Below are 10,735 nucleotides of genomic sequence, written 5' to 3' on the forward strand. Positions count from 1 at the left end.
TAAAAATACAGTATATAATACAAAAGAATCCGTGTAACTTAAATTTTCAAACTTTTTACCAAATTCAAAAAAATTTCAAACTTTTTTACCGAAATTTTTCTAAATTATTTTTAATTGTTTTTTCTAAAAATGCAGTATATATGTAATACAAAAGAAATCAACTTAAATTTTCAAACTTTTTACAAAATTAAAAAAAATTGCAAACCTTTTTACCGAAATTTTTCTAAATGTTTTTTTTTCTAAAAATACAGTATATAATAAAAAAGAATCCATGTGACTTAAATTTTCAAACTTTTTACAAAATTTAAAAAAATTCAAAAAAATTTCAAACTTTTTTACCGAAATTTTTCTAAATTTATTTCTAATTTTTTTTTCTTAAAAATACAGTATATAATACAAAAGAAACCATGTGACTTAAATTTTGATATAATAAAGTGCAGGTCGGAAGTGCCTCAAAAATCGCGCTGAATTCCGACAATTGGTTTTTTTTTTGCCGGTCTTGCGCATCCTCTCCATATAAAAAACAAGCAAACACTGTGAATTTTGAGCCACCTTAAACTTGCGCTTTGCCAAAATTTAATGAGCTATAAAACTGCGTACTCAGAATTTTTCTAAAAATGCTGACTAAAATTTACTTGAAATTTTGAAGAAAATTATTTGAATTTTTTTTAATTTTGTACAAAGTTTGAAAAGTTGAGCTGTGTTGTTTTAGTTGTAGTATGAATTATGTTTATATAAAAAATTAAAAAATAAATAATAAAAACATTGCCATATATCGCGCTGCTATTATTGCTAACACAAGTGTTCATCTTGGTGCTGACCATGCGATGTTGATCTTATACCTACGAGTATATATGTATGTGTGTATGAATATGTTTATTTCTAGTGCAATATCACAGCTGGTATTGCTGGCAAATTGGATTTAACTTTGGCAAATTTAGTTTGTGGACAATATTCAGAAGTGTTTTTTCGTATGTATGTAGACTGGCAAGCACAGCAACCTGTAACGGATACGCTACAAAAGTGCTGAAAACTATGAAAAATTAATAAGCGTAAACTTTGAAGACCACTTTTAATAACATTTAAGTGTCATGAAAATAAAATAAATTAAATTGAAAAAATTAGATGTGAAAAAAATGTTTAATAATGCGCAGCTCATACTTATTCGAGCGACAAGCATATAGAGCTCCAGACCCGGACATTTGCAGAGAAAGTGTACAACAGTCTCTTTCTCTGCCGGATCCCCACAGCTTCTGCAATGTGGGTTGTGGGGAAGTCCAAGCTTCTCGGGGTGAGTTCCGATCAACCAGAGACCGGTGACCACCGGTATGAGTTTGGAAATTGAATGGCGGAGGATCCCCAGCTCTTTAAACGTCCTGCTTTTGTTGTTTGAGGCCAAAGTATATTTGAGGTAGCATGCGGTAAAATAGAAATCTATTTGTTTTTCGCTTTTTTAAGAGAACAATTCTTCAGTTTCCCTTTAATAACGGTCAAGGGGCAGCGATGCCTGTGATGAATTCAACTGTAACCAGATCGGTCGACCCTTTCCTAGCAAGCTCATCAGCAAATTTCGTTTCACTCTATATTTCTATGCCTTAGAACCCAGATAAGAGAAATGTTTCCTGCACATTCGAGCCGTTTGAGCTCCTCCTCACAGAAGTTGATCAGAAAAGAGCTGCAACATGACGGCGACGATCGCAGCCCTAATCCCAGCTTAACTATCGGAAAAGGTGTTTATGTCTCCCTCCCAACAGCAATCGCGAAGATCTCTGCTTGAAAAACACCACTAGCTTTGAGCAGTTTAAATGATACTGAAATATTGGCTTATCTAGAGAAAACCCCCGCTCCAACTCCATATTCCATGTCCTACTTATGTCCTATATACTTATGTCCTATGTAGTGCAGTCCCTTCCCTCCTTCCAATCCAGCCATCTTTGCAAGATAGCCTTAGAAATTTACTTCAAAATGCTACCATGTTTTACAAGAGATTGCCCCCAGAGTTTACATGTTTTACAAGAGATTGCCTCCGTCAACCTAACAGCGCTCTGAGCGGCAATGGATTGAACTTGAAGATCAACGGGAAGTCAGTGCAGAATGACGTTAAGGGCGGCAGTGGGGCTAGTTCTGCACGCCCCAGTTATACCATTACATGCAGTGCTTTGAAATCTCTCTAATTTGGTGGTGTTATAAACCTTTCGAAAAGCTACCCACCAAACTAGGCAGCCAAATGCCAAAATTGTGGCTTGAGACCCCATTTTTTGCAAGATTGGCCTTCTGTACTAGCCTCCTTAGCTCGATTTTCATGTGTAGGTTACAATGGAGCTTGCGGTCAAGTATTACACCAAGATACTTGACTTCCGATGAGAGGTTAGAAAGTAGAGCTGATCCAAAAATGCGCCGTCTTTGTTTGGCGGAAGTCGCTCCAGTAAACAAGAAAAGGTTTCTGAGTAGTCAACCTTACCCCGACAGAAGACGGTTATTGAATTGTTGATGATGCCTCTGGTACCCATAAATATGTTGGTGGTATGGGTTTTACCCCGCGATCTATCGAACAAGCAATGATATTTAGATAATTTTTGATGGTTTTTTCTTTTTGATTTTTTTTTCCTTTCTTTAAGGCAACCTTCCGTTCGTTCCCGAACTTCTAAGGCAACCTTCGAAGGCTAAGGAGAGAAACCAATTGAATGTAATTTAAAGCAAACTGTGGTTCTTTCGAATAATAAAATATGCGAATTCCATAAACTACAAAAAAGAAAATACTTAAAAAAAGTTCATTCTCATATTAAATTAGTGTTTAAAGTTCATGATTTTTGAACTTACTATTCGAGAATTTAGTAGATGTGAGGAAATACTTTGTAATAAAATAATTAAATTATCATAGGTGATGCTCTGAGGAAGCAGATCGGCGACATCGCGCCGAGGACACCTAGAACGCGGTAAAGAAACACATCGAGGACGTACTACAGAAAAAGGGTAGACCTCGACTCAATGCAATAAATCAAATTCTCACAGGCAGAGACGCAAGAAGATGAGCCTATAGCATGAAAGCTGGCTACAAATACGGTGGGCCCAGATTTGGGTGAATAGAATTGGTCATTTAGGGATGCCGTTCTGGGCTCTCCCGAAGTAGTGCAGAAAGTAGTCCCAAGAAGTTTGTTTCCACAGAAGGAGAGGAGGGACTGCTTTAGTGGCCATTCGACTTGACGTAAAAGACGACGGTCGCTGTAAGTGCCAAGGTATTTTGAACCCTACCGCACCAACTAAGAAAAAAAAACTGTCATAAAATACGGGAAATACTTAAAAGAAACCTAAAATATACATATTAGGAAAAAATAGATTTTATAAAAAATATTTTTAAAAATTTAAAATTAAATATTTTCTTGTACGTGGATAGAGACAGAGCTGGATAGTGCAACCTAGGCTTAAGGTGTTAGATATGGCATTACACATTGCCAAACATATTCGTATGCAGTGCAGTTACGTATGTGTCCTACCGCCATTATGTAACCTGCAACCCTGCATATAAAGGGTGGTTAAATGGTTAAATTTCAAGGACCGATGTTGAATGTGAACCACACCTAAACGTCACGTGTTTTCTGCACTTCATTTGACATTTTTCAATTTCAGACCAACTCAATTTGAACTATGGAAAGATACACAATCGAGCAACGCGTTAAAGTTATTCAGATTTATTATGAAAACGGGCGTTCAAATCAAAAAGCATATCAAAGGAAATCGTCTTCAGTGATGAGGCACATTTTCACCTCAGTGGATGCGTCAATAAGCAGAATTGCCGCATTTGGGCGAATGATAATCCAAGAGTGATTGCCGAAAAATGAATGCAGCCACAAAGAGTGACTGTTTGGTGCGGTTTATGGGCCGGTGGCATCATTGGACCGTATTTTTTCCAAAATGAGGCCGGCCAGGCTGAATAGTGTTCGCTATCGTGAGATGATAACGAACTTTTTTAATGGCCCGAATTGGAAAATATGGATGTGGACGATATGTGATTTCAACAGGACGGTGCCACTTGTCACACAGCTAACGAAACAATGGCTCTTTTGCGCGAAAAATTTGATGGCCGAATAATATCACGTCGCGGCGATGTCAATTGGCCACCAAGATCATGTGATTTGACACCGTTGGACTTCTTTCTTTGGGGTTATTTGAAAGAAAAGGTGTACACCGATAAGCCAGCAACAATTCAAGAGCTAAACGATGAGATAATTCGGCACATTAACGGCATAGAACGTCAATTATGCCTCAGCGGCATTGAAAATTTGGACCATCGGATGGAGGTGTGCGGCCGAGGCCGTGGCGGCCATTTGGCCAATGTTTTGTTCAATCCATAATTGAGTGTTATCATAATAATGAGAAATGACAATAATTTCCTAAAAAAAATTGTATTTTATTCAAAATCAATACCGGCCTTTGAAACTTAACCACCCTTTATAAACATAGAAGTGCACACTTTGAAATGAAACAGTTAAGGCACTTCGCCTGTTAGTTACTTAGTTGGCGGTAACTTCTCCGATTACACCTGATGTACCTAACCGTACATCTGGATGCAGTTACACGCTGCTGCGCACATACCAGCACAACTTTAGCGCAAGTTTTTAATCACTTTGCAAAAGCTCATGTGTAAACTTGACCTATATTTCATGCTTTTTGAGCACATAACTCAACCAAATAAGGCTCAAGCGTTCGTGCAGTTATCTCATTTGTGTATGTATTTAAGCATCTAATTTAGTCATTATTGCAATGTCGTAAAAGTTGAAATGCTTGTGGAAAACGAGGAGTGCGTTGGAGGAGGAGCACTCAGTGCCTTTGCAGCAATTTTAGGAATCGGCGCATAAATAATAAGCTAAGTGTCATTGCAAGCGCATCACCGGCTGACTGAGTGACTGGCTGGCTGTGAGTGGGTGTGTGTGTGTGAATGCCTGGCTGTTGAACGCAAGGACGTTTGCCAGCTCACAATTAGTGTAGTGAGTAGGTTTATTTTTGTATCTTTTCCAGCACAGGGGTATATGTAAATACATATATGTAGGCATGTATATATGCATGTGTGTATGTAGCTAGGTCTATCTGCGAATGAGTGAAATTGTATGCTTTTGCCACAGTAAAGTGGGCCATCATTCACTAATTATGAAGTGATTTGCTTTCGCTTTTACTCACTTTTGCTCCATGTGGCTAATTTTAGTAAGTGAGAGTGTAACAAAGAGAAAATAAATAAATTTCGAAAATGTAGCAAATAATAAAAAAAATTTTAAATCGCTATGGCAATGAATAAAGTTTTTATGCCATTTTTAATGAAAGAAAAAACAAATAAATTTCGATTTGTTCAAGGTGACACAAATTCAGAAAATAATATATTAAGAAAAATTGTAAATCGCTATTGCAGCGAATTAAATTGTCATCCCATTTTTAATGACAGTTTTTTAGAAATTTATGCTAGTTGCTTGTGATTGATTCGATAACATCTTGTAACTTTTCAGTAAATCAGGTGATTCATTGAAACTTGTTGAGACCCGGTGAAATAGTCTGATCTTGGGCACAGTTCCGCTTTCTACACATCGTGACCCATGTCACCTGATTTCCTGAATGAATCACCTGATTTACTGACGTAGCAGGAGATTTTACAGCGGTTTGTTTAGGGAAAAAATTATATTGTATTGGTAATTGGAAAAAATCAATACAGTCTCCACTTATGTTGCTTCGTTGCTGTATGCAGAACGACTGATTAGTTGAGTGTGTGAATACGAGTAAAATGAGCAAGCAGAATACTGCTGCCGAGACCCGTGTGACGTGGGAAGTTACTCTCACAATTTTCCTTCGGATAGCCAAAGCTGGTAATCTATCATCCCTGAATGTCAGCCACAACTGATGACAGTTTTTTATAGCGTTCTTCTTTTTGCCAAGAAAGACTTAGGAATACTCTTCTATGAATTTTTATTTATTGGAAATGCCCGTCAGTTTTACCCACTGCGTCTAGCGTTTGGAATTTATTTTCATTTGACTATAAAGAAAAGATACATGATCATATTTGTATGAAATTAGTTTTTTTTTTATATATTTTTAGTTTATTTTTTCGTGTTTTTGTTCTTTAGTTTTAATTTTTCTTTTGTTTTTTTCGTGTTTTTGGCCTTTCATTTTTTTTAATTTATTGAAAAGCGTAAATATATCATCAAATACCTTTCACGGCTGGCTTTACAGTAACCCATTCTCGCAACTCAATTTCTCAATATATTTTCGTGAGTCTCTGAATTTATTAAGATATGTAAGTTAAATTTAGTAATGGCAACTTAAATTTCAACTTTCTACTCTTGAGCCTCTCTGGCTGGTTGATATAATATAAAATTTATATTTAACGACGCCCCACAAAAAATACTATAATGACGTGAAATCGCAGCTTCTTGGTGGTGAATTGACATCAACATTTTGACTACTCACTCGATATTAGATTTTTCCAATTTTTTTTTTTTTTTTTTTTTTTTTTTTTTTTTTTTTTTTTTTTTTTGACTGACGGACCATAAACTAAATTTCTTATGCATATTATGATGTATAGGGTTTTCCAATAAGAGGTGTTAGTTTGATATTCAAAGAAAAATGCTATTTTTTACATAAATGATCTGATGTTTATCTACACTAATATTATAAAGAGGAAAACTTTGTTTGTTTGGTTGTAATGAATAGGCTCAAAAACTACTGGACCGATTTTAAAAATTCTTGCACCATTCGAAAGCTACATCATCCACGAGTAACATGGATTATATTTTATTTTGGAACTAGGGCTCGAGATATAGGTCAAAACGTGGACCCGGGTAACCTTCGGATGTGTATGTACAATATGGGTATCAAATGAAAGCTGTTGGTTAATGCTTTAGTCCAGAGTATTTTTCATGCCGCTCCGTGACTAGGGTCTCGAGATAGAGACCAAAACGTGGACCCTAGAATGTGTTTGTACAATATGGATATCAAATTGAAGCTGTTGGTGAATGCTTTAGTACAGAGTAGTTTTCATGCCGCTCCGTGACTGGGGTCTCGAGATATAGGTCAAAACGTGGACCCGGGTAACCTTTGGTTGTGTATGTACAATATGGGTATCAAATGAAAGCTGTTGATAAGTGCTTTAATACGGGGTAATTTTCATACCTATTGATGACTAGGGTCTCGAAATATATGCCAAAACGTGCACCCGCCGTGTCTTTGCACCGAATTAAACCAAACTTACGCACATTGTTAAGTAAGTATTGAAAATGGGTTTCGTGAAGTTTGGTTGTGATTCGGAGCACTGGCAACGGGTACAGCGTTCTTTTGAACCAGCCATAATGTCGCTAATTTTTTAACGCTTGGGGCGGAACTGAACTGGCAAATTGACAGTGTGAGTTACAATGTGTCAATATTTCTTTCTGATTTGGATATCATAAGGAAAAAACGTAAGTGCAACATGTAAAAATTGTTTATGAATTTTTTTGGAGTGGATTTTGGAAAAGTTAATAATTTCTTACGAAATTTGAGAATTTAATGTGAAATCCGAATGAAATTATGTGTTCGTGGAAAAACAATTTTTTTTCGTTCTTTTTTTTTTGAAAAATATAAATGGATAATGGTTAAAAAAGCTCCAATGCTTAATAAAACATATAAATTGAAACGAAAAATTCATGGATGATCAGGAAAAAAGACGATTGTTTATTCATATGCGTTGATTTGAAATTTAAAAACAATCTTCTTTTTTCCTGATTTTCAATTTATATTTTATATTTACTCAAAAACAAATAGAAAAACAAAAAATAGTGTTTATGCCAAAGCGCTTGAATAAAGAATAAAGAAATAAATAATATGAAAATCATATATTTTCTGTTCTAAACCATATCTATTCTATTTTAGTGTGCCCAGCGAAGGGGGCCGGGTTTGCTAGTTTCATTATAAAGAGGAAGGTATGGCGTTAATAGTGAAAACTAACATGAGGCAAATGACCTCCATGACCACACTTACAGGAAAATGTACTTTTCATGAAATTTTCCATAACCGATTTGCAACGTGGCTGCCCTATGCCCTCGATATCCTCACGAATTCCATCTTTGAGGTCTTGAATCGACCCTGGGCTGTTAGCGTAGACCTTCTCTTTCACGTAGCCCCAAAGAAAAAAGTCCCATGGTGTTAAATCACAAGATCTCGGTGGCCAATTGTGATTACCTCTTCGAGAGAGAACACGGTCCGGAAGCCTTTTCCGTAAAAGATCAATGGTTTCGTTGCTTGTGTGGCACGTAGCGCCGTCTTGTTGAAAATAAACGTTGTCTAGATCAATATCGTTAATCATCTCTTGTTCAACACCTAACACCTGTTATTGGGAAACACATATACACAGACTTTCTGAAACGTCTGTTAAAACGAAAATTTCTTGCAATCCGTAAAGAATTTATTTACAAAATTTAACTTAAAGAATTAATTAATTAATTTAAACTAAACAATTAGTTCTTATCGCTCTGCCCTCTATTCACGTAATGCGCAAGGGCTCGGGCTTTATTAAACTTCTCTCGTTTTCCCTAGCTTTTTTAACGACCAGCGATCAGCTATCGACACGTATTGCAGGATTGCAGTGGGATTTACTCGGGCTGGTACCAGTCTGTTCGTAACAGTGGGTGTAAGTTATATTTGCTACCACAGTCAAAAAATCGATTGCTCAAATTTGATGGACAAATTTTTAAATCAAAATTATTTTAAAGTAACGAAAAAGTTGGCTGCTTCTTACTTGTTTCTTTCTTCAACACCTACACAGAAAAGAGGTAATATCTGCTATGTAATTTATACAAAAAAAAAAAGAATCCATCAGCATTAAAGCTCGGGGTGAGCTTTAGCTTGCTCATGGATCTTCTTCCATTTAACTCAGTCAAGAGCTTCCATATTCCAGTTTTCTACTTTTAATTTCTACAGGTCTTAGGTGATGTTTCCTAGTCATGCCGTTGTCTCTCACGATGATTGGATTATAGTTTATTATAATTTTACCTAGTCGCATATCTTCCACAGGGACTATGGATTCTGTAGATGATTGAATAAAAAATTTGTGAAAACTTGTTATTTATGTTTGTATTATTCAAGAACGTTTTTACTTTTACCTAAAAAAGTCTATTTACGAGGTGGCGCAAAATTAATCATCCTATCGTAATATTTATAATTCTTCCAAATGAGGCCTTACGTCAGTCATATTTGACATTTGTGAGCTAGGCAGCTGCAGTATACAAACAGACAAGCAAAGTAGCGCGTAAAGGTCAAGATAAAGATATCCATCCATATCAAAATCATTTTTTTATTTAGTAAAAAGTTATTTAAAAACAAGAATGGATGATTAATTTTGCGCCATTTTGCATTTTTTTTACATACACATGTACATTTATAAACAAAATTTGCTAAGTTAAATAAAATACCAAACAAAATTTCTTAAATTTCTTATTCATTTGCTTTTTGCCATCAAATGAATTCAAGGAATTTAAGTAAAAAAAAAAATTACTTTTCAACTTAGTTTTTTCTTTAGAATTATATAGTTAATAGAAGATTTCAACTTATACTCTTACTCGTCTCAAAATTAATAACGATTTCTTTAAAGTTAAGGAATTCCAATTTAATGTTGCACGGACGGAAGTAAAAGTGGTGAGACAAAAACTTCATTAATTCAACTTCAGCCGGTCTACAAGTGTTTCATTTACAACTCCAACTCTACATTCAGCTAAAGCATTGCCTTTGTTTTGCTTATTGTTTTTGTCGTAGTAGTAACTGTGCAGGAATACCAAATACATATCCCCTAAGCCCAGACACACCAATTGTTTAAAACACCAACAGTTTTATGGCGCCACACCAGACCCAGACACTAGTTAGAGAGACACGTCAGCGTTCTTTCCATCAACTACCCCAGTAAGCCCCCAATACAGGCATACATACCATACATACAAACGCATATTTATACTACTCACTCAAATGCCTTCAAGTGTGCCTCCACACCTTCTTTGACATATCCCGCCAATCACTTTTGACTTGTAGACGCTGTGCAGTACGCAAAGAAACCGAATAACGCTTTTTAATAGAAAATTTGACAGCCGTGAAATGATTTTCGTTCGCTTGCACAAAGTGATCAGCAAGCGATACAGTGGAACAAGTGGGAAGTTATTTTGGTGTAGCTGAATTTAAAATTTAAATAATAAATATAAGAAATAAATAAAATTAAGAAATATAATTAAATTTAAGAGAATTAATTTCAATAAACTAAAAAAATAATAATATTAAAAAAATGAACTTCCCATACCGGGAATCGAACCCGGGCCTTCTGGGTGAAAGCCAGATATCCTAGCCACTAGACCATATGGGATATATTTATTTTCGCACACAATGCTTACTACAGCGAAGCCACGATTAGAAACGATCTTTTCACATTACTCACGAAACAATGCTCGCAACGAGTAAACTGAACAGAGCACAGCGACGTCGCTTTTTTCGTGCACTTACGTCGTCTATAATTAAACGAAACAAAGTCGCTTGCATACAACACACAACTGCTGTACATGTGTTTAGGTATAAAAATGTTTGCGAGAATGTAAAAATAAATTGATGACGTACAAGTGCCAATTACCTATAGGCACTACCAACTCGTTGCTTTGTTATTCTTCGTATACTATTTATGTTTTGCAAATTATCTTTCCGTCGGCATATTGTTGAAGAAAAGATTTGAGATGAAGAAAGCTTG

At 35.8% G+C, this 10,735-nt stretch overlaps 1 non-coding gene across 1 annotated transcript; it reads right to left on the bottom strand.

Moving 5' to 3' along the window:
- Positions 1-10,288: 10,288 nt before the first annotated feature.
- On the bottom strand, positions 10,289-10,360 carry Trnae-uuc (transfer RNA glutamic acid (anticodon UUC)). Its single transcript has one exon. It is a non-coding gene; the product is annotated as a tRNA-Glu (tRNA).
- Positions 10,361-10,735: the final 375 nt, after the last annotated feature.

The sequence above is a fragment of the Anastrepha ludens genome, chromosome 6, assembly GCF_028408465.1.
Source record: "Anastrepha ludens isolate Willacy chromosome 6, idAnaLude1.1, whole genome shotgun sequence".
Classification (NCBI taxonomy): Eukaryota; Metazoa; Arthropoda; class Insecta; order Diptera; family Tephritidae; genus Anastrepha; species Anastrepha ludens.